At 41.9% G+C, this 26,572-nt stretch overlaps 1 protein-coding gene across 3 annotated transcripts in view; it reads right to left on the bottom strand.

Annotated features, from left to right (window-relative positions):
- The window catches only part of LOC122551600 (myosin light chain kinase, smooth muscle-like), a 424,085-nt gene that overhangs the window by 375,231 nt on the left and 22,282 nt on the right, over window positions 1–26,572 (bottom strand). The window lies entirely within an intron of this gene.

The raw sequence follows: 26,572 nt of genomic DNA, 5'->3' as shown, positions 1-26,572 counted from the left end.
AAATACAGATGTAAGGAAGCAATGCAGCAATTGCATAGCACTTTGGCCAGATACCTGCTTGACAACTGCATTCAGGTTTTGGTACTATTTTGTTTTTGGATCTTTAGCTTCGAAACATGCACCATCCTCTGATGGATTATCTGTAAAAGTTATTTTTGGCCACTCAATACTAATTAGCAGAAATATTCAAAAGATTTGAAATGTAACCATTGTTTTACAAGTAAAAAATGCTCCTTCAACTCTTGGTGAATTAAAATGTTTAAATGCACTAAAAATGGAAAGAAGATGGGCCAATTGGCTGAGGAGTGGCAGATGGAGTTTAATTTAGAAAAATGTGAGGTGCTGCATTTTGGAAAGCAAATCTTAGCAGCACTTATACACTTTATGGTAAGGTCCCAGGGAGTGTTGCTGAACAAAGAGACCTTGGAGTGCAAACTCATAGTTCCTTGAAAGTGAAGAAGGCGTTTGGTATACTTTCCTTTATTGGTCAGAGTATTGAGTATAGGAGTTGGGAGGTCATGTTGCGACTGTATAGGACATTAGTTAGGACACTTTTGGAATATTGCCTGCAATTCTGGTCTCCTTCCTATCGGAAAGATGTTGTGAAACTTGAAAGGGTTCAGAAATGATTTACAAGGATTTTGCCAGGGTTGGAGGGTTTGATCTATGGGGAGAGGCTGAACAGACTGGAGCTGTTCTACCTGGAGCATTGGAGGCTGAGGGGTGACCTTATAGAGGTTTATAAAATCATGAGTGGCATGGATAGGATAAAGACACCAGGTCTTTTCCCTGGGATGGGGGGAGTCCAGAACGAGAGGGCATAGGTTTAGGGTGAAAGGGGAAAGATGTAAAAGGGATCTAAGGGGCAGCTTTTTCATGCAGAGGGCGGTGTGTGTATGGAATGAGCTGCCAGAGAAAGTATTGGAAGCTGGTACAATTACAACATTTAAAAGGCATCTGGATGGGTAAATGTGTAGGAAGGGTTTAGAAGAATGTGGGCCAAGTGCTGGCAAATGGGACTAAATTAGGTTAGGGTATCTGTTCGGCATGGACGAGTTGGACCCAAGGTTCTGTTTTCATGCTGTACATATCTATGACTCTAAGTAACTTTATTTGTTCCAGCTGAATGGAGAATAGGTGATTACAGCCATTTTCAATTAAAACTGCCTGCAGGAATTGTACACAAAGGCCATGCTATCTGTCCTCCAATATTAACCTGCTCTCCACAGCAATCATCAGGGTCAGCTTGATAGGCTCGTTATTAAATATGCAGATCAGTCTCCAATTATATTGCTATTTCAACCTATTGGGAAAGGTACTCAGAACCTGAAGGGTATCAAAAATATTAAGAGTTCCACTTTCTTATGGAATCAAGAGGAGCAGATGTGCTCCTACAATCCCAAGGAAACGGTTGTCTCCAACCTTTCTGTGATCCCACAAAGCATTCCCAAACATCTGTTGGCCTCAGTAATGGAGACAGCTCCTTTGATCATCTATTTATAGAACCAAGGAATTAAAATAATGCTTGTGCCAATACAGATGCCACACACAATGAAGTTCAAAGCTAAACCCTGCCAAAAATAAAATTAAAAATTATCATTCTTCCAGAATCAATGCACTGATAATAACACCAATAATAATAAAAATCTCATGATCTGCACTCATTTTTTTTATAATGAAAAAGTCTTAACATTTTAAGGCCATCTTGAATCCTTATGAATCGGTTTAAAAATTTGCAGAACATTTTAAGTAATCAACGTTGAGATTGCTGAAGTAACTATCCAAATGATGAACACGAAAACTATCTGCACTCTTTTATTTTACCTGGACCTTCACAATAGCCCTCATGACAAGTAGGATAAAGTCAAAGAAAGAACTTGCACTTAAATATCACTTTTCAAAGTCTGAGAATGTCTCTTTGCAGTCAAGGACTTTGAAGTGTGGTCACTATTGTTTTGTACAGAGATATTTTTCACATTATTTTTAATGGATTCTAATTAGGGAAGAAATATTTGCCTTGGACACCAGGAGAATTGTCTTATTTTTTTGAGAAATTGTTTTGGTTTGAGGAAGCCTACAAAACCCCTGTTAATATCTCATATGAAAAACTATCCTCTCACAACACAATGATCCCTAGCACAGTATTAAGCTATCGGTTTGGGTCATGCCCTTGCATCATCTACCTTCTGACTTGGAGGCAACAATGCTAATGTGGAGCTGGAAATGCATGGTTAGCAAATTAATACATTGAACATTAATCTCACAGACTAGATGCAGGACTAGCAAAACTAGTATTGAAACAATGCATATCTGCTTTTTTTTTAATTAAAAAAAGGAACATTCACTCCAAGATAAACCAAACTTGCAATAAATATCTGTAAAGGACTTTCAGATGTTGGGAGTGTTGCCAAAATTCTTTGAACTTTGTTTAGATATTCAGGATTCCAGAACAGTGAAGCTTCTTAATTGGAACAGGTCAAACTGCAGATTTGAAATAAAGTAATGGATAAATGTTTTAATTTAGAGCCAATTGAAAAATAATGTTGTTTCTCTCTTTTAAAGGAGTTTGTCCATTACCATCTCTTGCCTTAAATTCCTTCTTTGTAATAAAACAGTCACACTGCAAATTTCTCTCATATGTCCAACAGGATTGCTTTGCTATATTAATGAACAAAAACAAAAGTAAAGCAACATTTTTGGGCATCAATTTAATCCATGCAAACTGTGACAGAATGAGAGTCTTAAATTCGTGCATGTAAGTATGGGGAATAAGGGAAGGAAGAATTAACCACTATCTAATGCAGCATCAACGGAAGGCAGATAGATATAAATCAATTACTGCTGAACTTTCTTGTTTTTTTAGATGGAACAGCACTTAGAAGTGATTCATGTGTTATAATGTATACGGATTTATATCTATACTCACTATCCAAAATAATCTGCGAATATTTCACAGGACAGATGTGATGTTTTACATCATGGAACACTGCTTTCATCTCAAAGCAGACTCCAGCATCATCAAAGAAATCAGGCAATGCCAATGGAAAATAAACAGCAAATCTATTTTATGTGAAAATTAACTATCCACTATATATCTGTTAAATAATACCAGATGTTTCTCAGTGAATTAAAACAATAGTCCAGTCTCTGGAATCAGATGAAGAATATAAACTATTCAACCTTCGATTCACAATCTGCAGTGTCACTTGAACCTTGAGATTGAATTACTTTTATGTAAATCACTGAAATAAATCCAGCATATGTATCATCTTTCAAATAGTTTTACCAGTCTATAAGTAATACTTTTTCCAAACACATGATTGCCTTGCGATATTTCATGCATTTACAATATTTAGTACTAAATTTTGTACAGTAAGAGTAATATCAGCATTCTACTCGGCAATTAACCAGTGAAACTGACCAACTCAGAACTTTTGAAAAGGTACAAGAAAAGTTGTAAAATACATAGAAAATGACATGGAATAAGATTACCTTTACTTAAACCATTCTAATAGTTTTACAATGGCAATACAAAGATTCTCAATCGTCCATTCCAATAGTTTTGAGCCTTTCTAACATTCCATTACCAAACGGGTAGTCTTGTTAATATTCACACAACAGGCATTCGGTGCATGCATTTGAAACATCCATGAAGTATTGTCTGAAATCACAGGCAGTGAACAAACAAAAACAGTGACTGGAAAAGCGTCCAGCTCACTTTCCTCCCTGCAATTAGACATGGGCTCACCTCCCCCCCATCAACTTCACCAGATGCAGCAGCAATACTACAGGGATGCCTGGAAAGTTGGTGTGAATGGTTTTAAGTAAAGGTAACCTATTCCATCTTATTTGCTATATTATAAATCATATGCATATTAGTAGAAAAGCGATTTCATGTGTGAAGGGGAACTTTGGGAATAAACCATATGTGAAATGTTTAAATATTAGCATCTTTATTTTGTTGAGCCAATGTCATCTTTTTAGCTCTCTGCAGATGCATGTGTATAATAATTTCTGTAAGACAATTTTTATGCTTGTTATATCCCCAACATTAAACAGACAGGACTCACAGAGATGTACTAACTTTTTTGTTGAATGTCAGACATCAAGCTTTCCCAGGTCAAAGGACTTGGAAACTGGGTCTGAAGCCACACATAACCTGGATTTTCTGCCACCTAATAATACATCTGAAGCAAAGAAGCATATACAATCCAGCTGTAGGCCTAGCCACCATCCACCCACCCAGCCCTGGTACCAATGTACCAGTACAAATGTACCAGTGGTAGGAGGTGGCATTGTGTAGTCTGCTCACCATTAGGCAGATTGAAGCCCTTAAATGAGTGATTAATTCTTATTTAAGGGCCCAGTCCATCAGTGGCAGTTTGTCAGTGTCAGGAGTGGCCCTTTTCTTCTCTCTATTAATACATGAGACATGGGTATCACTATCACGGCCTGTCCCTAACTGCCCTTGAACTGAGTGGTTTGTAGGGCCATTTCAGTGGCAGTTAATAGTCAACGCATGGATGTGGATCTGGGGTCACATTTAGGCCAGACCAAGTAGGACTTCCCTCGACCCCGTACGACATTTGTGAACCAGATAGGTTTAAAACAGTGTCGTTGCACATTTTTAAGGTCACCGTTCAAAATAAAAGCATTGTTTGCACAGTTCTGAACAGAATCCCAGACTGCCAAGACAACAGTCAACCACCATTCTTCACCAGTGGAGTGCCACAAGGATCGTTTCTTGATCCTGTACTTTTTGTCACTTACATAAATGATTTGGATGCGAGCATAAGAGGTACAGTTAATAAGTTTGCAGATGACACCAAAATTGGAGATGTAGTGGACAGCGAAGAGGGTTACCTCAGATTTCAACAGGATCTGGACCAGATGGGCCAATGGGCTGAGAAGAGGCAGATAGAGTTTAATTCAGATAAATGCGAGGTGCTGCATTTTGGGAAAGCAAATCTTAGCACTTAATGGTAAGGTTCCAGGGAGTGTTGCTGAACAAAGAGACCTTGGAGTGCAGGTTCATAGTTCCTTGAAAGTGGAGTCGCAGATAGATAGGATAGTGAAGAAGGCGTTTGGTATGCTTTCCTTTATTGGTCAGAGTATTGAGTACAGGAGTTGGGAGGTCATGTTGCGGCTGTACAGGATATTGGTTAGGCCACTGTTGGAATACTGTGTGCAATTCTGGTCTCCTTCCTATCGGAAAGATGTTGTGAAACTTGAAAGGGTTCAGAAACGATTTACAAGGACGTTGCCAGGGTTGGAGGATTTGAGTTATAGGGAGAGGCTGAACAGGCTGGGGCTGTTTTCCCTGGAACGTCGGAGGCTGAGGGGTGACCTTTTAGAGGTTTACAAAATTATGAGGGGCATGGATAGAGTATATAGGCAAAGTCTTTTCTCTGGGGTTGGTGAGTCCAGAACTGGAGGGCATAGGTTTAGGGTGAGAGGGGAAAGATACAAAAGAGACCTAAGGGGCAACTTTTTCATGAAGAGGGTGATACATGTATGGAATGAGCTGCCAGTGGAAGTGATGGAGGCTGGTACAATTGTAACATTTAAGAGGCATTTGGATGGGTATATGAATAAGAAGGGTTTGGAGGGATATTGGCCAGGTGCTGGCAGGTGGGACTAGATTGGGTTGGGATATCTGGTCGGCATGGACAGGTTGGACCTGAGGGTCTGTTTCCATGCTGTACATCTCTATGCCTCTATAAATCATATTTGGGAAGAATAGTGAATTTTTAAACTCAAAGACATGAGTCAAGATAGGGGAATGGTAAAAGCAAATATGTAACAACAACAGTTATGAGGAAAACGCTTGGGGAGGTAGGTTTTTTTGTGTCTGAAATATTTCATTGAATGCAATAACTACCACTCATTGTGGTATGGCATGGCACGAGGACTCAGTACAAACGCAGGATCTCAGCAGGGATTGACCTAAGGCTAAGTCCTCCCTACAATCTTCATAATAGTGTAAGGGTTATTCTTATATCCTATAAACAATTGCAGAGAGGCAATAAACTTCATTATGTTTATACTCCAAGATTTTTCACGTTAGATAGAAGGACCCTTGCAAAGACTAAAACATGCAGGCCTGCTAAACCACGCACACACTTATAAGATATGGATGGCAACACACATAACACAGCTCATTTCTGATCACTGGTAGCAAGTCAAGCACATGAATGCCCTGTTTTCCGGGGAGCTGCCAGTTTGCATTTAAAATCAGATAGGCATCTAGCTCACAGATTTTCCTGAGTTCTAACTCAATGTGCATGGCTAGCTATGAGGAGACAAAGGCTAACCTCTAATACCATCACTGATGAACCCTCAGAGGAATCCAGAAATTCGCTGAACACTTTTACGAGATGCAGCCAGCCACCGCAAAAATCATTGACAAAACCACCAGGGCCTGCAAGCTGAGGTTTAGATGCTGAAGAATGTTTAAGAGCTGTCCTGCGCTACTTGGCTGAGAAGGATATCGAGAGACAAGGTGAGTTGTTCTCCACAAATGGTTGAATGTGAAATGCTAGCCATAACCTAATCATAACAGAATGTGTCAATCACACTCAGGAGCCACAAAAGGAGGAGAGAGCACAGGGACTCTGGGAAAACTTCACAGACTTTCAGGCCGATAACCCATTTCTGGGAGGAATGCTCACACCATTCAACTAAAGCACCATCTCCACCATCAGACTCAGGAGCCATGTCATTACATGATGTATCTTCCAGGAATTATAATCCTTTTGATCCCCTCCCATAAGGATCACAATGAGGAAGACAGCTTTCTCACCACCATACAACTATGACAATTATTGTTTATGTACTTGAAAACCAACTGTGAAAACAAAACAGAACCAAATGTCTGAGAAATACTAAAGTATTCCTCTTGGTTTTACTATTAGTGGTAACTATAAATGCAGTTGCATAACCTTGTGCTTCTTTGAAGTGCAATTCTAGGGACAGTTACAAACGTGGTTAGCTGCAGGGAAATTGAGGGGTCATAGTTATGGTGTCACCTCAGACTGCTCCCATCTCATTAGTCTAGGCCACCTGACTAACAAGGAACTGCAGGAACAAGACAAAATGTCAAGGGAGAGGGTAGCATTACTGCCATCCAAAGACAGGCAAATAGGCTCCAGCTTCATAAATTCCACCACAAGCTCGGGGACTTTGCTCAGCTCACTCAGTGATCTGATGGTGGATAAATCTTTGAGTACTTGAGATCCTCTGCAAACCCTTTTTAACTGAGGAGCCTAGAGATACAAGAACAGCTACCTGAGTTTTCACTGCAGTAGTTTGCTGTTTCACAAAAGCTGCAAGGACTGCATTTGATTCTGTGACTTCAGTCAGTAGATGTTCCATAGTTTATTGGTTAGAATTGACCAGCTTCTCCATACTAGGGAGAATGAATTCTGACCTGTGCATCAAACCACTGACCACAGATTATTTTCTTGTCACTTTGCCAGGATCGGTAAGTTTCAGGCAGGCTTTCCAGTATGTCAAGCGTTACTGCATCCTTCAGTCTTCTTCTGAAGCCTGACCATGTGATGTCCTTATCTGATTCTTCCACACTACAACTGGTGCCTGACTTTCCCCCTTCTTTAAAGTAATAACTGCGGTGTCCCTTCCACACTGTGTGGCTGCCGCTATACCAGTTTCAGACTGCTCCACGGGGATAAATCCTCTTTAATTTGCATATTGCAAGCAGTGCATGCAATGTTGGTAGTCACTGCAGCTGAGCATTCTTGATCATTCTCCTTCAGACATTTGTTTTTAAGTTCTTCACAATACAGGTTGTTCTGCTATAACGTACTTTTCATTAACACAAACTCGCTATAACACAATTGATGAATTGGAGACACTGTTTCTAAAATACGAAGTTTTAAAGCGTGTATTGGTTATAACGTGATTCCGACCCCATTAGTTTAAATGGTGCGCTACTATACAATTTTCTTACAATATGGGATTCCACAATAACGGAACTGCAGGATTATAGCAGAACTGACTGTATATCGAGTGCATGCTTTCTCTCTCTGACCAGAACAGACCCTTTGTCCCACAAAAGTCATGTTTATTGTAAAACAGTTATTATATAGTGATGTATTAGAAGGATGGATGCGTGTGGAGGATGGGATGAGTTAGTTGAGAGAGCATGTACAGAATCTTTGTTGTTTACCCTGCACTTGCTCCAAGGCAGAGCAATGTAATCCTGCTCCTAAGAGTCAGCAATAAAAAAACAGGAAGTGTTTGTGTGAAATGGACATGACCACTCTGAGAGGCTGTGTTCAGGAAATCATATAGAGCTTGTGAGTTAGGATAGTGTGAGGTGATTGAGCACGAGGAATACTTATGCAGAAACAGGAACAATCATATGCATCTGGGCAAGTTGTCCCTCTCCTGCCTGTAGTTAGTGTTCACCCATGCTGCTCCTGAAGACAGTCAGTGCTGACTTCTCAAAGAAAGAGATACTTTGCAGCTCTGGATGACTTTCTCCAACTAGGATCTTACTGCTAGTTTTATGCAATTTCTTTTCTGCACACCCTATTGTCTATTTTCACCCTGTTGCCAAATAGCCTACAGAGCAGGGCTACCATGTTTCCAGTGAGCATTGATTTCATCCTTCAATTGGTAAGGTACGGGGTTTTAATCAATTTTTTTTAAGCATAGTAGATACTCTTTTTTTTCTTTTTAACTTACAAGTAAAAGAATTTTCTAAAGTAATTTTTTTGATATTTTTCAGTCGACTGCAAGTGCTGATGAATTATGCATTGACTGCAATTGATTAATAATCTGAATAATAGTAAAAGTAATTTTGAGAGAAGAAAAACATACACACAATACACACAGCTGGAAACTGTAAGAAAAACACTTCATTTCGACCTGAGGTTAAGGGCTGAATCTTCCCAGGCCTTGAACCTTGTGAGCTTGAGCAAGACATTAGGGATGGAAATGTGTTGCTGGAAAAGCACAGCAGGTCAGGCAGCATCCAGGGAACAGGAGAATCGACGTTTCGGGCAAGACATTAGGGAAAATGGCGAGTAATCAAATGGGCCTTTCTCAACGTCAGGAGCAACAAGTTGCATTTTCCAACAATATTTCAGACACCACCACGAATGTTGCTAGTGAGCAGCAAAAGGCTTGTTTACAGGTATTATTGCTCACTATTACCATCATTATTACTTAATCTCCTTCATTAGCATGCATTCTCCTATTCTACCACCCACTGGATAGAAGCTAGATACTATGATTTCCCAAAACGAAAGGCGACAGGTAGCAGACAACTCTAGCTCACCACTTGCTCCTCAGAACCTCCATCTTGGACACTCAGCATCAACAGCTCAGGGTACTCACTTTGGCAACAACCACACACAGCCATCGCCCAAGATACAGGCATCTGACACATGTCAGCTTCTCCATACAATCATGGCACATTTGATCCATTTACAATGCACTGCACTTTAGAGCACACTGGCACTTTTCATTGGAATGCTTCAAGAATAGCTGAAGCACAGGAACACTTATCCAGCTCAGGGACTGGACCAGGCTGCAACTCAGGGCTGACAATTTGCTCTCTTCATGTTCACTCATGTTGATCCTACCTGGATGCTCACAGTCATAGACATCCACAAAGTGAGGCTGAAACATACTTGAGGGCACAACATGTTGTGTGAACCTCCGTGTGCTATTCAAATTCTTGCCTCACACACTCTTGACCATATCATGCAACATTACAAATCAATCCAACCAATGCCTTGATGCAAGATCAGTGTTTTCCAACCTGGAACAATCGAGCTTAATTGCCAAAATAACAAAAATTCACAATCTACTCACTGCCCGCACAGGTGGCTGGGACTGTTCACTTCACACCTTGGATCATTAAACACCTCATTGTGCCAAGTATGGGTGGGTTTTATACCTTCAACAGTGTAGCTGCAACTAGAGAGAGACTCACAGCCACCAGGTAATAGTGAAAAGTGAACATGAGTTTACAAATGCGAGAGGTATTTACAGTGACATGTCGCCCGTGAGGCTTTCTTCTTCCTTTCCCACCCGCTACATCTCAGTGCAGTCCTAGGATCAGCATAGAGTCATAGAGATGTACAGCAGGGAAACTGACCCTTCGGTCCAACCTGTTCATACTGACCAGATATCCCAACCCAATCCAGTCCCACCTGCCAGCACCCAGCCGATATCCCTCCAAACCCTTCCTATTCATATACCCATCCAAATGCCTTCTAAATGTTGCAATTGAACCAGCCTCCACCATTTCCTTTGGCAGCTCATTCCATACACGTACCACCGTCTATGTGAAACATTGCCCCTTAGGTCTCTTTTATATCTTTCCCCTCTCACCCTAAACCTATGCCCTCTAGTTCTGGACTCCCCCACCCCAGGGAAAAGACTTTGTCTATTTACCTTATCCATGCCCCTCATAATTTTGTAAACCTCTAAAAGGTCACTCCTCAGCCTCCGACGTTCCAGGGAAAACAGCCCCAGCCTGTTTAGCCTCTCCCTATACCTCAAATCCTCCAACCCTGGCAACATCCTTGGAAATCTTTTTTGAACCCTTTCAAGTTTCACATCTATGGAGGAAGGTAGCTCTACAGTGAAGCCTGTTGGCCTTGGAGATTTGTTTGGGTCCCTTTTGTCTCAAGGGCCCAGACTTGCTGAGTGTGTCCTAACCAGAGGTAGCTGTTACCTCCGTGAATCAAGCTCCCACAGGGCTAAGGATGGAGGTGAACAGACCAGCCACTTCCAGGCTTTCCTGAGGGGAGAGTTCAAGGGAGGCCTATGCGAGCCTCCTTCTCCTTCTCCTCCAGGTAGGTGCCGGCTGTCATTGCCCTGTCTGTTTGTGAGGAAGGATCAGCTGGTGTGACTTGAGGATTCCTCATCCTGGTCACCTTGCTGTTGGTGCTGAACAGTAATAGCGATGGAGTGCAGGTCCACACATACAACCAGCAGATTCTGAAACTGCTTCAGTAGGAATTCCATGGTAGCCACCAACCCATCAACAGAGGCAGCCTGACACTCAAAGTCTGAGACGGCAGGGTCCCAACCGAGGATGCCTGGATTCCGGCAGTTTACTGAGGGTCAGTGAGCTGGGGCCTTTCTCCCTGGGCTGCCTGTTGAGGCACAGCAGTGTTGTGTCCACCAGCAGCTACTCCTGACTCAAATCTCTCTAACATACACAGCACCAAGGCGTCAACATCGGAGTTAGTGCAGACGGTGCAGGGGGCAGCCTTGCCAGTGCTTCCTCTGAGGGACCAGTGATCCCTTCTTCAGAGGTGGAGCAGACAATATCTTGCGGGGTGGTCCTCTTGAAGGCGAATACTGGTGAAATGCCCCTGGTGCCTGCACAAGACAAAAGAGAGAATGTTGTGAGCAAGGGATAAGGTTTGTGGCAGGTTAACATGAAATGCACAATAGGGATAATTGTAGAGTAGCACAATGACCAAACTTCCTACTTGTTTAGTGAGACATGGAGATTACCGAATCCTCCCAGGAGCAGTCCCAGTCTTCACCAACCAGCACCAAGAACCACTCCTCATAGGGGGTGAGATGAACATCCAGCACCCAACTCACAGGGCCTGGTTCTTTTAATTCCGTTATGGACCACATTCCCCTGGCATGAGAGGAAAGGCAGCAATTGAGTGAGATGGAAGTAAATGGCACAGCCCTTTGTGCTGGTGCAGGGATGGTAGTGAGAGAGAATGCACAAGACAGAGGGCACATGAGCGAGAGATTGCAAGAGAGAGCAAGAGTACAAGAGAAAGAGAGATAGACAGAGCACGAGAGAGAGCAAGAACACTAAATAGTGAGAGCACAAGAGAGAGAACATGAGAGAAAGAGAGACAAGTCCTTAGGGTTAGCATAATTGTAGTTGGGGGGAAGAGGGAGGTGGGGTGGGGTTGTGGAGGGCCAGTGTAAACGTGGGAAGGTGCTGTAGGCAATAGTGAAAGTGGTAGAACATCAGTCTTGGTGGAAGGTGGGTGCAGTGGCAGAGGTAGAGTGAATGTGGGGTAGCAGGGGTGACACTTACCCTGGCAAAGCAGAGAAGGCTACTGACCCTCTTCTGACGTTGTTGGGCATTCCTTCATACCATGGAAACTCCACTGGCCCAGCTGGCAACTTCAGACCAGACTGGCAAAGTCTGGGCTCGTATCCTCCTCTGACAGTCCTGTGGCAAGATGATGATCTTCCTTTGCACCACTCCATCCACCAGAATCTCCAGCTGCCTGGCCACAAAGCAGGGCTCCAACTTCTCCTTCTTAGCTATACCCAGAGAGATGTACAGGGCAGCTCCAGACCTCTGGCACTTAACTGGGTATGCAAATCTTTTTAAATATAGCGTCAGTGTATGCCAGAGATGTCTGTATGTCCCAGAATATCCTTGCAGTTGTGACTATTTCCAACTATGGCAAATGGGAGACTCGAGCTCACATCAGATGAGAGGAACACCATTGAGATGAGGTATCAAGTTAATGAGGTGTGTTTCAGACAGTAACATAAAAAAAAACTTACTAGGTTGCACAGAGAGAAACCCTCCATGAAGCTTGATGAAACATTTAGCCAAACTTTGCAAGATTCAGCCCAATAGTTTCTATGGATGCTATACCATTTAACAACGGCCATAATATAGTCAAGATCCCCCCAAAGATTTTGCAGATTCACCTGAAGTTGCTAAATTTGCATTTTTGGAAAATGTAACTTTAAAATGCAAACTTACAAACGCAAGGGTCCTTTCTACATTTGAGACAATCACCGTGTAGTTTTGAAGGTTAAGTCAAAGCTAACAATTCTTTTTATTGGTTGAATTTGTCATGTTAAACAATCTTTTTCATTTCCTCCATATTATTTTGAAATTAGAATTGGAACTCAATTTTTGTTGCCAGATTGGCCCAGCACAATCCCTTTTTCAGCAACTGTTCAGACGATGGACACATCTCCTGCTGCCACATGAATCTGGCCTACCCCATCATGATGCCTGTGTGCCAGACAAAATCTCTCTTAGAATCCTCTGCCACCATCAATAGACTCACTCAGGTCTAATAAATCTCCTTGAACTGTAAACTCCTCTGAGTATCCAATAGACAGGTAGGAAATAGTCAAAGAACATCAAGAGGTTCTTCATTCTCAAAGGTGTTCAGAAGGTGAGAGAGATATGGGGAAAACTGTCGAAACTCCAGAAAAGCATGTAGAACCTACTCCTACTGCAGACGATGGGGGGGGTGATGTCAAGGAGGATCTCCAGGTGGTCAAGAGACAGCAAGCCTCGCTCTTTATCTCCAAGATAATCTTCCAGTCCAGGGTCCACACCATGGAGCTGGATGAAACATGTTCATGTTTCTTCTTCCAGAAGGTGCACAGGGAGAGCTCTGTGCTCAGCAGCCTGAAGGAAGAAAATGGCTCAGTAATGTCATCTCAGTCAGACATTCTGAGGATGAGCCAATCCTTTTAGGCCAGACTGTATGACATGAAGCCCACAGACAGCACGACCTCTCAGTCATTCCCATCCAGAAGTCTTAGATAACAGAACTCTGGAGAGGCTAGAACAGCTGTTATCTCTGGATGAGCTAACCAAGGACCTCAGAAAACAATGAAACTCCTGGAAGCGATGGCTTACCGGCCGAGTTGTATTCAGCTCTGTGTGACTTGTTTGGCCAGGAGCTACTGGAACTGCACAACAATATGTTTCTGGCAGGTACCATGTGTGAATCCAATCCATGAGGAAAGATGTCATCACCCTCACCCACATGTGGAAGGGAGAGAGGGAGGAAATTAGAAATTGGCAACAAATCTCACTGTTGAATGCAAGATTCCTGTCTATAGTCATCCCCAACCAGGTCAGGTCTGTTCTGGGATCGGTGATTCACTCCGATCAAAGCTGTGCCATACCGAGGCAGGACAATCTCTGAGAGCCTCATGCTCCCCAGCGATACGATTGCCTACGTGTAGGGCAGGAGGTTGGATGCCTGCCACGTCAGCCTGGGCCAGGTGAAGGCCTTTGACAGGATATCGCACACATATATGGGGACCATGCTGTTCAACATGGGTCTTGGGGAGAGAATCCACAATTGGATCTGACTGCTCTACACCAACACGGTTCGTGAAGTCTCAATCAATAAAGGTTTCCCGATCAGATCCGGAGTTAGGCAGGGCTGGCCATTCTCTCCTGCCTTGTTTGTGCGTTGTATAGCACCTTTTGCCAAGTCCATTATGAAGGTTGCAAGCCTGAGAGAGGTGACTATTTCAGGCAGCAGAGGCCTGCAGGTCAAAGTCTCCCTGTACATGGATAAAGTCGCTGTTTTCTGCTTGATCTGCTGTCAATAAGCAGACTCATGAGCAGCTGAGAACAGTTGGAACTGGCTTTGGGTGCCAAGATAAATTGAGACAATAGCAAGGCCATGTTCTTTGGGAACTGGGCCAATTGATCCTTTATCCCCTTCCCCAACAGGACAAATGACCCGAAGGTGCTGAGAAGATAGTTCAGAGAGGCCAGAGTGTGGATCAAAACTTGGGAGTAGCATATTGCCAAGGTGAGGTAGAAACTGGGCTGATGGGAGCACTGCTACCTCTCTAATGTGGGAAAACTCTGGCCATCAGCTCTGAGATACTTTTGGTGTTGTGTGTGATACAGGTCCGGCCTATTTCCCCAAGCCAGTGACACTGTTGTCACTCAAAAGTAAGATGGACTGTGTCTGCAGGGACACCATGTACGGGGCAGCACGGTAGCTCAGTAGTTAGCACTGCTGCCTCACAGCGACAGGGAGCTGGGTTCGATTCCACCCTTGAGCCACTGTCTGTGTTAAGTTTACACAGTTTCCTGTGTCCACATGGGTTTTCACTGGGTGCTCCGAATTCTTTCCACAGTGCATGTTCGGTGGATTGGCCATACTAAATTGCTTACAGTGTCCAGGATGTGTGGGTTTGGTGGATTAGCCTTGGGAAATGCAGGGATAGGGTAGGTGGGGTCAATTTGGATGAGATGTTCTTTGGAGGGTCAGTGCCAACTCAATAGGCTGAATGGCCTGCTTCCACACTGTAGAGATTCTATGATTCTGAGACCACTTGGTGTCCTCAAGACCCTGCAGGAAAAGGAGAGTGTTGATCCTGTCATGTGATTCCCTGAGCAGACTGTCAAAGTCATTTGGCAGAATGCCTCATTACCAATACTTTCCAACAAGCACCAAGACTTAGAGAATGGCACTACCTGTGAGATTTATGTTTGCCCATACTCTGTGTGCCATCACACGCTGCCCTCAGACTGTGCTGGTGAAAGTACTATCCTTCTAGAATGTTTCTTTGCAAAGAAGGTCTGGAGAGAGAGTCAGTGGTTTTCATCAAGATTGATCCCAACAGCTCCATGAGGCAGGACTATATGCTCTATGGTCTGTTTCCCAGGATGCACACCAAGACAAACATCAACTATGCCTGGAGAACCATCAACTTGCAAAAGACACCTTTGATTGTCCAGAAGAAGGAGTTGACCTGGACTGAGTATTGAAGACTAGCACATTCTAAGGTCCAGGACTACATGCTAAGAGATACACTAAAGCTTGGAGCAGCTGCTGCCAAGGTGCAGTGGGGAAAGACCAATGCCTACGGTCTTTCTGCCCAAGTACAATGAGGGCTTGTTTTGTTATCAGGCCTCTCACTGCCTCAGATGTATGTAAATAGTGTCCTGCATGAGTAGAAAACGCCTTTGGTTTTTGCAGCTGTAGGGAATATCAAATTCCAAAGTTTGTTTTTTTCTTTAGAGACAAAGACCACACAAACTGCTCGAGTACCTGTGTATGTACATAAAGATTTTTTTTTGAACAAAGTTTATTTTTGCAAAAAACAAAGTTCCTTGTTCAAGAGCCTGTTTTCATCTCAACCCACTGTTTCCATGGGAGAGAGAGAAAGGCAAAAAAAGTAAAAGAGAATAGTAAAGGGAAGCAAGGCAGAGTGCCCAAGGAAGCCAAAAAAGGGACTGAAAGTGAAACCATATCAGAAAATCAATGCAAAAGAGGGAAAACTAGAAGAAAAGCAACATAAACGTAAAATGGGGAAAAAAATGAACCATAAAAATCAACAAGGATTAAAGAGACTGAATGAAAATCAGGATAGGTGAGTGAGAGGAAAACAAACACACACTCTCTCCTCAGTTCTGAAGTCTGATAATAAAGCTGCAGTCCATAATGGGCTCAGTGCAGTGGCTAGGCCTGGCACAGCACTTCACATACTAATATACATCATAATGTCAAGTCAGGAACACTGAAAGCAGTCAACCTACTGTACCTGAGCTGCTCCATTCCATGCTCTGCACTGCCAGATCAGGAGGCTCAGCTGGGAAATTTTCAAAATATATGAGAAAGGATGAAATAATCAACACATTCAATGTAATCTAGAAGTGCATTACCAGAAGCACTTTACATTTTATTGTTACATTTAATACCATTTCGAGTTATGAACAGTGAGGGCAGGGAGGAAGGTGATCAGAAATTGAAGCAGGACATTGATAGCTGGGCAAATGGGCAGAGAAATGAGAAATGGGGCTTAACATAGATAAGTGTGAGGTCTTGCATTTTGTAAAGTCAAATCAAGGTCGGAGTTTCATGGTGAATGGTAGGGCCTTAAGGAGTGTATTGGAACAGAGGGACTTTGGAGTTCAGGTTCACAGCTCTCTGAAAGTGGAGTCACAGGCAGACAGGGCAGTGAAGAAGGCTTTTGGCACACTGGCCTTCATCAGACAGGGCACTGAGTATAGAAGTTGGGAAGTTATGTTACAGTTAATCAGGACATTGGTGAGGCAGCACTTGGTAGTACTGTGTTCAGTTTTGATTTGGAGATGCCAGTGTTGGACTGGGGTGTACAAAGTTAAAAATCACATAACACCAGGTTATAGTCCAACAGGTTTAACTGGAAGCACTAGCTTTCGGAGCGCTGCTCCTTCATCAGGTGGTCATCACAACCACCTGATGAAGGAACAGTGCTCTGAAAGCTAGTGTTTCCAATTAAACCTGTTGGACTATAACCTGACGTCGTGTGATTTTTAACTGTGTTCAGTTTTGGTCACTTTGTTATAGGAAGGAGGTATTCAGCTGGAAAGAGTGCAGAGGAAATTTACAAGGGTGTTGCCTGGACTCAATGATCTGAGTTATATGAAGAGGTTGGACACGCTCGGACCTTTTACTTTAGAGCATAGGAGATTGGGCAGGGGGATCCTTTTAGAGGTGTATAAGATCATGAGAGGCAAGGATAGAGTGAATGCGCTTAGTCCTTTTCCAGAGCTTGGGGAATTGAGGACTAAAGGGCATCAGTTTAAAGTTAGAGTGGTAAGAATAAAAGGAAACCTTAGGGGCAATTTTTTTTAGACAGAGGGTGGTACTATATGGAATGAGCTGTCAGAGGAAGTATTTGAGGTGGGTACATTAACGACATTTAAAAGGCATTTGGACAAATACATGGACAGGAAAGGATTTGAAAGATATCGACCAAGTGCAGGGAAATGGGGTCAGTGTGGATGGAATTTGGGTCAGCTTGGACCAGTTGGGCTTAAGGGCCTGTGTCTGTACTGTAGGACTTGATGATTCTAACTTTATATTAATCTATATCTCTAAAAATCTTAGGTAAATGCCTTACAAACATTATTATAAATAAGTAAAAACAATGACTGCAGATGCTGGAAACCAGATTCTGGATTAGTGGTGCTGGAAGAGCACAGAAGTTCAGGCAGCATCCGAGGAGCAGTAAAATCAGCTATGATCAGTTTTATGATTGAAACTGCCTAAATAAACTTGTCATGCTATAATTCCCAGGAAAGATACGCAGTTGGAGGGTTTAATTACAGCTTCACCTAAAATCTACACTGCTGTGGTTCTGTTCACCGAGCTGGAAGTTTTTGTTGCAAATGTTTCGTCCCCTGTCTAGGTGACATCCTCAGTGCTTGGGAGCCTCCTGTGAAGCGCTTCTGTGGTGTTTCCTCCGGCATTTATAGTGGCCTGTCCCTGCCGCTTCCAGTTGTCAGTTTCAGCTGTCCGCTGTAGTGGCCGGTATATTGGGTCCAGGTCTATGTGTTTGTTGATGGAGTTTGTGGATGAGTGCCAAGCTTCTAGGAATTCCCGGGCTGTTCTTTGTTTCGCTTACCCTATAATGGTAGTGTTGTCCCAGTCAAATTCATGTTGCTTGTCGTCTGCGTGTGTGGCTACTAGGGATAGCCGGTCGTGTCATTTCGTGGCTAGTTGATGTTCATGGATGCGGATCGTTAGCTGAAACTGACAACCGGAAGCAGCAGGGACAGGCCACTATAAATGCCGGAGGAAACATCACAGAAGCGCTTCACAGGAGGCCCCCAAGCACTGAGGATGTCACCTAGGCAGGGGACGAAACATTTGCAACAAAAACTTCCAGCTCAGCGAACAGAACCACAGCAACGAGCACCCGAGCTACAAATCTTCTCAGAAACTTTGAAATCTACACTTTTAGCTGATGTACCTGAAGGAGCTCACACAGTTCGATAAGTGTCGCAATTGTCAGGATCTGCTGTTGAAGGCAGGAGTGAAGAGTTCCTCACAAGACAACAGGCTGAAGGTCTACTAAAAACAGATTTTTGCAGGAATTAACTAATTGTGAAGCATGCTTATTTCCTCCTTTCTGCTTACAGACAATTCCACTTGCTTTGACTACTTCTCAGAGGAAGTGTGTCCTGGCAGATATTTGAACCTCCATACTAAGAGCTCAGGGGTACTCAGAAGTAATTGTGGCATTCCCTTTGAGCACTTACTCCTCTGCTGGATAGCATATTATGTTTCATGTAGCAGAACGTAGTTAATTTCTCATGCTACACAGAACCATCATGAGACTGATGTAGCCCGACTCCCTAGCAGAGGATCTTTGCATTGATCCATTGCTAGTTGCATTTCTGCAGGGCCGTATTCTGCTGGCAAGGTGCACAGAGCAGGATGGTCATCTAGGCCTGCCTTTGAAAGATGTGAGGGATTTAAGGGAATTATACAGCAGGAGAGGCGGGGCTCAAAACAGGAAAAGCAAAGTTAAAAAAAGGAAAGTGCTGTCTTAAAATATGTGGCTATGATCTGAAATGAACAAACTTGTTGAGTCTGAAAGCTATAAAGTACCCTATTGAATGATGAAGTACTTTTCCATCAGCTTCTGTTGAGTTCCGTTGGAACAGGATCACACTTGCTGAGAAAAAGTATTCTTCCCAGTTTGATATATCTGATGTTGTTGATTTGTATACATTATGGCCTGTGGTCACAACTAAATTAATTGGTTTACCTTTAGATGCATTGTATAAACCGTGAAGATTCACCCAAGTGCTAGAGAACTGCATCTTTAACTTTTTACCACAAACTCCCAATATAGAATTAACTATATGGGGCTCAGCATATCCAATAGTAACCAGTAACAATAACTTAACCCAGCAATTGCACATCCCCTCTGCTTTTCTGTTCCCCGCCTCCCCCACCTTGATAAAATGTTCGGAACGTTATTGGAAATAGGTAACTATCTTGCCTTTTTCCATCAAAGTGTGAGGAGCCCACTGAGCACTCCTTCAGGATTGTTATCAGGATTGCTACAATAAATTACATCAAACATTTTGAACAGTCTTATGTTTTCTGGATAATCACATTTAACCACAAAAATGTCTGCTCATGTTTCCCTTTACCAAATCTAAAGTCGAAGAATCAATGGGTCCAAGATTCAGCTTCATGCTGCCTAATTTTTCAGCACTACTGGTGTTGTTTCAGCTCCAAAATGATATTATTTCTGGTGCTAACCATTCCAAACACCATTTTGGTGTGGGCATCAGCATGTATAGTTGGAGGCACAAATGGAAATGTACACAGTAGGCAAATTATGGCTTTAATCAAGGCACAATAAAGATTTGATGTCAGTGTTATCATTTTGGATTTCAATGCTCCAGCTAACGCAATCTCTTAAACTTGCAGACCTGAAACCATGTCCCACATCAGGAAGGATCCCAACCTGCATTATTTAAAGAGATCATCAACTCACTGATTTCTACTAACACCTGTGCAATTGTAGAATTGTTTGGTCATTTACAGAGTTGTTTAGAGTTGCTGAATTAGCACATGCTTTAGGAATATGCTCTGCTTTTGAGGATTTGCACAAACCACTTCCTCTCAGATATGGGTATTGTACATTACACCTCCCTTGCCCTGTCACATGAAGGGAGAATGAGCAGAGACCACAAGACAGGAATAGGAAAGAAGAGCTCCCTGTTCAAGGCTATTTTCACCAAAGGTATTATTAAAATGATTTTCCTACTTCAAACTCAATGAGGAGTGCTCGGCAGGATTTTCTGTGTCTGCCTGAAGACGAGTTAAACTTAACTCGCAGGTGGCAAAAATTCAGTTTCCCGATGACTGATTAAGGACTTGCTAATAAGTTCTCACATCCTTTTAGGTGGATCAGCTGTCCTGACCAAACCTATTTTGCATTTATTTGCATGTGACAAACACTCAGTAATATCTCAGCCTGCTGGAATTGCTTTCATGGGCACATTACATCATAAGTACATGAGCCAAAAATGGGAAACCCACATGTTCCTATACCTGACTATTAATGCATCATGTCACTGGTGAAGCAGACTTCTACCTCCACTGAGGTCAAACTTCTTTACTAATATGGCATTTACATAACTAAGGCATTTATGCAAACACTTACAGTCTTAGGAATGAAGCTTCTCTCTACATTGACTCATGAAAACTCATGAAAAGTCTCAGTCATCTGCAATCAGACTTGTTGTTAAAGGAGTACAGTGTTGGAGATGAATCCTGACCAATTTGATAAACCTGCCCAAGGTGAGGCAGCCACACTGGTCGACACTAGCAAACATGACTAGGGTTGGTAGGTGGGGCTGAACCCAAAAGGGACTGCAATTTAAAAGGTGTCCCATGCAAGCCTTTGTTGAAAATCTCAGATGTGTACATTTTATTACTTTTGATGAAAGAACAGTCAGCTGTTAAGTTTGTTCCTTTTATGTTTTAAGTGAACCTTGGCAGATGGGACAGAGGCAGGTCACTGTGATACCAGTATTTTGTATCTACTTTGGAAGCTACAAAAAAACTGCAGACATTTATCATACATGCCCCTCATTACAACAAGACCCTGGGCAAAGTTCCCCAATATGTTACTGTTCCCAATGGAATATCCAATGTTAAGTTACCAGTGGCCATCATTCATTGCTCATACCTAAGTATCCTGGAGAAGGTGACAGTGAGCTACGTCTTGAACAGCTGCAATCCTTGTATCACAGTGACACCCACCATGCTGTTTGGAACAAAAGTAAAGTGCTGAATGAGTGTTTCCAAACTGAGGTGTTCTCCCTGACCCTACTCTCCTTTTTTTTTAACCTGTGTTGGCAATGTGCAGATTTTTCAGTGCTGGATTACCTCTCATTGGCTCTCTGGTATCACGAGTCCACCCTACCATTCTTAATTGGATGATGAACATAGCCTCTACCTCATAATTTGCCTTTCCTAAAAAAAACACTGTGTGCTTCTGAGACATGCCATGTGGGAGGTGATGCCTAGTGGTATTATCGCTCGACTATTAAGCCAGACACCCAGATAATGTTCTGGAGTCCTGACTTCAAATCAGGTCTGACAGTGGAATTTGAACTCAATAAATGCCTGGAATTAGGAGTCTAATGTTGACCATGGAATCATGTCGAAAGTCAGGAAAATCCTATCCAATTCACTAATGTCCTTTAGGGAAGGAACTGCCATCCTCATCTGGTCTGGTCCACATGTAACTACAGACCCACAGCAATGTAGTTGACACTTGACTGCCCTCTGGGCAATTAGGGATGGATAATAAATACTAGCCTGGGTGTGATGCCCACACCCTGTGAATGATTTTAAAACAAAAATGGAGTTATGATCTGGACGTTCTTCTCACAGGAGAATCTCAACGTGAGTGAAAATCTGGCCGATCCCCTAAATGTCCATGAGGCCTGGTGAGAATTAGGTAGTTCCGTGAGTTTAATTTGAAGATCCCCTAGGAGCAGGTTGGAGGTTGGCAGAGGGGCATAAAATTATCATGGATGCCATTCCTGACACTTACTTGCTCGTCCCTGTCCTCATTACAATTTTACTGGCAGCAGGCGGAGACAATGGCTGCCCTGCCCAACAGTGGACTAATGGAGACCAGTGCTTTGTGGAGTCTGCCTGACAGTTTTCACCACTTGGTTGTACCAGGAAAGCCTGAGATTACCACCAATATATTTCCCCTTCTCAAATCGCCCCTCAACATCTCAAACTGTCAAACCTAAATTTTGACTTTAAATATTAAATGATTTAATTGAATTATTGGGTCAATGACACTGATTTGTCTTAATTAAAGACTCTGACTCACTGTAATCTAATAGTAGACTCTGTAATATGAGCAACTTCCAGTTCATTTTTGACTTTCACTTTGAGCTGGAGGAGAAATTTTTAATCATGTGAGGTTCTCCCTGCATTCTCTCTCAAAGAGTTGTAGCACGTAAAGGATACATAAGTTGAGCAGGTGTTCAAAAGAAAAAACATGGGGCACTAACAGGAGTATGTTGAACATGTGTTGGAAAACAGCAAATAGATTATTAGAAAGAAAAATGGCAGAGGACAATACATATCATGAGGGTGCTGCTGATTGATACAGGTTGCATTTTCCCTCCAACTATCTCCAACCTACTGCCCTGGACTGTTCATATTTACTACTAGGCCATCACACTCATCACTTTTTTATCCAGAGAGAAAGAAAGAGGCAAATAAGGACAGCTACAGAAAAGAGTTAGGAGGACATAATGTGGAAAAGAGAGACCAACCAAAATAGATGAAGTTGGACTGATAGGGAACAGTCAAATGGCAAACAGTCAGTTAATATGGCTCAAGAAATAACAGATATACTATGTAGTTCTTCCACTTACCAGTAAGACATACGGCTTTAATCTTTACCAAAAAATTTAAAATGCAGCCACGTACTGATACAACTATTTCCTCTCAATTAATAAAATAAACAAAACAAAGCTCAATTCGAGTAAAAATCTTGTTCACACTTATATAGTGAAAGGTTGCTGGAGTAGTTTACGAACTATCAGGATTAAGTTGTCATTGTCCCACAGGACCACAGGGCTGCTCGCTCATTAATGAGTCATCACACCTCAGGCAAGGGGAGAGGTTGAGAACGAGAGTCATTCATGGTAACCTTAGTTGGTGCAGGAATTGAACTGACACTGCTGGCATCATTCTGCATTGCAAACCAACCATTCAGCCAATCAGTTAAGGAAGGAATAATAACTTGTACTTACACATTGTATTCAGGAGTTCCCAAAATGTTTTACAATCAATTACTTTTGAAACATGATCACTGTCATAGCGTAATTGAAATGTACAGCATAGAAACAGACCCTTCAGTCCAACTTGTCCATGCCAACCAGATATCCTAAATTAATCCAATCTCACTTGCCAGCATTTGGCCCATATCCCTCTAAATCCTTCCTATTCATATACCCATCCAGATGTCTTTTAAAATATTGTAATTGTACCAGTCTCCACCACTTCCTCTGGCAGTTCATCACATAGGTGCACCACCATCTGCATGAAAAGGTTGCCCCTTAGGTCCCTTTTAAATTTTTCCCTTCTCACCTTAAACCTATGCCCTCTAGTTCTGGACTCCCTCACCCCAGGCGTAAGGTCACCCCTTGTAGAGGAAACTGGCAGCTGATTAAAGTACAACAGTGTCCCCCTCCCCAAAACAAATATGAAGTAAGTGACCAATTAAATTGTTTAAAGCTGTTGTTTGAGAGATAAATGTATATTTATGTATATACTGGCCAGTATATAATTCCTTCATAACTTATAGGCCTAGACGGGAGCTTCACTCTGTACAATTGTCACCACATCCTTATCATGAAAATCTGTAAGCAATGACAGTTCACACTGCTTTGATTGGATTTTAGAAAATAAATTTTCTACTTTTAAAAGTTTTTAAAGGATTGATTTCAACCGATACCCAATCAAGAATTTAAGAGTATTGTTTTCAGCAGATAACAAAGCAAATATTCACCATGTGTGATTCAGTGGATTTATTTATGATGCTATAATTCCTTTGCATGCTGTGAAGTAAAACATTTGTTGCTAATGTTATTAATTGCTTGCAAGGACAACCTCTTAACATATTTTACTGTGTCCGTGGCTCAAACAAATGGAGTAGAAGGTGCTATTTCTCAATTTCTTTAGAAAGTTATGCATAGTTTTATTATTGTCACAACAAAACAAGAATATATATGACAATGGCATACAATGATGCATAATGTAACAAAGATCAGAATTCTGTTCCCAGCAAGACAGGTTGTAAAAGAAATGGATTTTTTTGATTTCTGCTTAACGGAACTCTCAATCTAATTTCAGGTTTTGGTTGCTATTGCAAAAGAACTTAACGTTTTGTGATTTTTTTTCAGTTTCTCTCAAAAGTCTTCAGCCACTTCATTTTCATTGTGTCCTGCTGGTGTTATTTGGCACAGTGCCATTAGTACAATTACAGTTGAGAAATATTCACAAAGTTATTACTGTAAATCAGTCCTGTAATTTAATATCTTCTGTGTTTAAACACTTTTATCCCTACAGTTTTCTGAAGGGAGTGACTTCATTATAACAAAAAAAGCACAGAAAAGCTGACAAACAACTGCATAAAAGCCAACACAAACTCAAAACAGCATTTCTTTTTAAAAAAAACCCTTAATAAAAACTCTGTAATCAAGGCCATGGTTTCAAGCTGATGACGGAAGTTAAATTAATTGTTAATACATCAGATTTCTGGATCTTTATTTGCATTTTAGGATTAAACTCCTTAATTGAGCTTGTTCTTGTCTATGGAAAAATGAAATCAAATACGTAGAAGTATGTTTACAACAGAACTTTGCTAACAGACTTGTTATAGCATCAACTCCAGCTATAATTCTAAACAAAGAAAAATCAAAGTGCAGATGCTGGGAATCAATAACAAAATCAGAAGTTGCTGGAAAAACTCAGCAGGTCTGGCAGCATCTGTGGAGAGAGAGCAGAATTAACCTTTTGGGTCCACTGACCCTTCTTCAGAGCCGGTTAACTTTGCTTTCTCTCTACAGATGCTGCCAGCTGGCTGAGTTTTTCAAGCAACGTCTGATTTTGTTCCAGCTATAATTTCATCAGTTGCATTACAGAAGGAAGGATAGCATGATGGATTTAAACATTTCAGAATGGACAAATGAACTGGGATAGTACAACATTCATCTCCAGGAGTGTCTAAGGGCAACCCCACAGGGGATTCTAACTTTAAGTGTATCGAATTTTAAAGAGAAAAAGAGAGGGAGAGATCCAAAGAAATGTTCCTTGCACAAAGGTAAAATTGAAGATTCTTGCTATCAGTTAACGTTTTGTTTTAAAGAATAACACAAAGCTACATTACATGAATAGGGCAGTGGGATTCACAGATCCACTTCTAGCATTCACATTAACTTCAATGTCTTGATTAATTTGATGTTGGAAGATTGAAAATATTCTGATTGGTAACAGGTGAAATTCAGCAAGCAAAATGCTGCTCCAAACATTTGTAAGAATTGTACACCACGTAGTACAAAAGGGTTTTTATTATTTTAGTCATCAGCTTCTACATAAGTTCAATTCTCTGCAGACCACTTTATTAGCAATGATAGTCACAGCATCATATATCACACTTACCGTCCAGCCGACTCTATGGTGGATTATTGGAACACAATTTTGAAGTACATTATAGGTAATAGGAACAATCTCAAACTTTCACTTTGCCATTTCCTGGCAGGAGAAGTGTCACTAATATCAAGCCAGCATATGTTCAATCTTACTCATACTCAAACTAAAATGAACAATACTCTCCACAACTGGGTAGCCACTTCCCACATTAAGCTTATTCCAATAATATCCATATCCAGCATTTGCCAAGGACAAACAGAAGGCTGCTGGTCTTAACCATTGCTCCAAATTTAACAGGCAGTTGGCAGATAGCCTGGGAGCCGTCAATGGCAATATGTGGAACCAATTGTGCTTGGTGACATTTTCTCACTGAAACAGCATTGCCTGACTCTCAAAGGGCAAAAACTCAGAGAGTAAAAGTGGATTGATAACAACTGAATTAAAAAGCCCAGTAGGATACTGAAGTGAGGTGATGTAAGTTTTCAGCAAACACTGGGTTGCTTTGTATTAGGACAGGCTAATTTCACATGCACTCATTTTGCCACCCAAGAGATCTATGAGTGTACATAAAATATATTTGACACATATCTACCACAATGGATGACAGTTGTGGTTGCTGAAGGCCAATCATTTCAGGCTGACAGTGCTGTTGGAATTGCTAAGGGCGATGCTCAACAATGGTGAGCTCTTTCACTCATGATCTCCCTGCATCATAAGATCAGAAGTAAGCATGTTCACTGATAATTGCACAGATTTTAATTCCATTTGTAACCCCTGACCCTGAAGCAGGATCCAACAACATTCAGACTAAGGTTGATCAGTTGCAAGGTTTATTCATGATT

The sequence above is a fragment of the Chiloscyllium plagiosum genome, unplaced genomic scaffold (assembly GCF_037043375.1).
Source record: "Chiloscyllium plagiosum isolate Xiang-an unplaced genomic scaffold, Cpla_swu_hap1 HiC_scaffold_7, whole genome shotgun sequence".
Lineage (NCBI taxonomy): Eukaryota > Metazoa > Chordata > Chondrichthyes > Orectolobiformes > Hemiscylliidae > Chiloscyllium > Chiloscyllium plagiosum.
The sequence above is the reverse complement of the archived record's forward strand: the minus strand, read 5'-3'. Positions and strand labels throughout refer to the sequence as shown.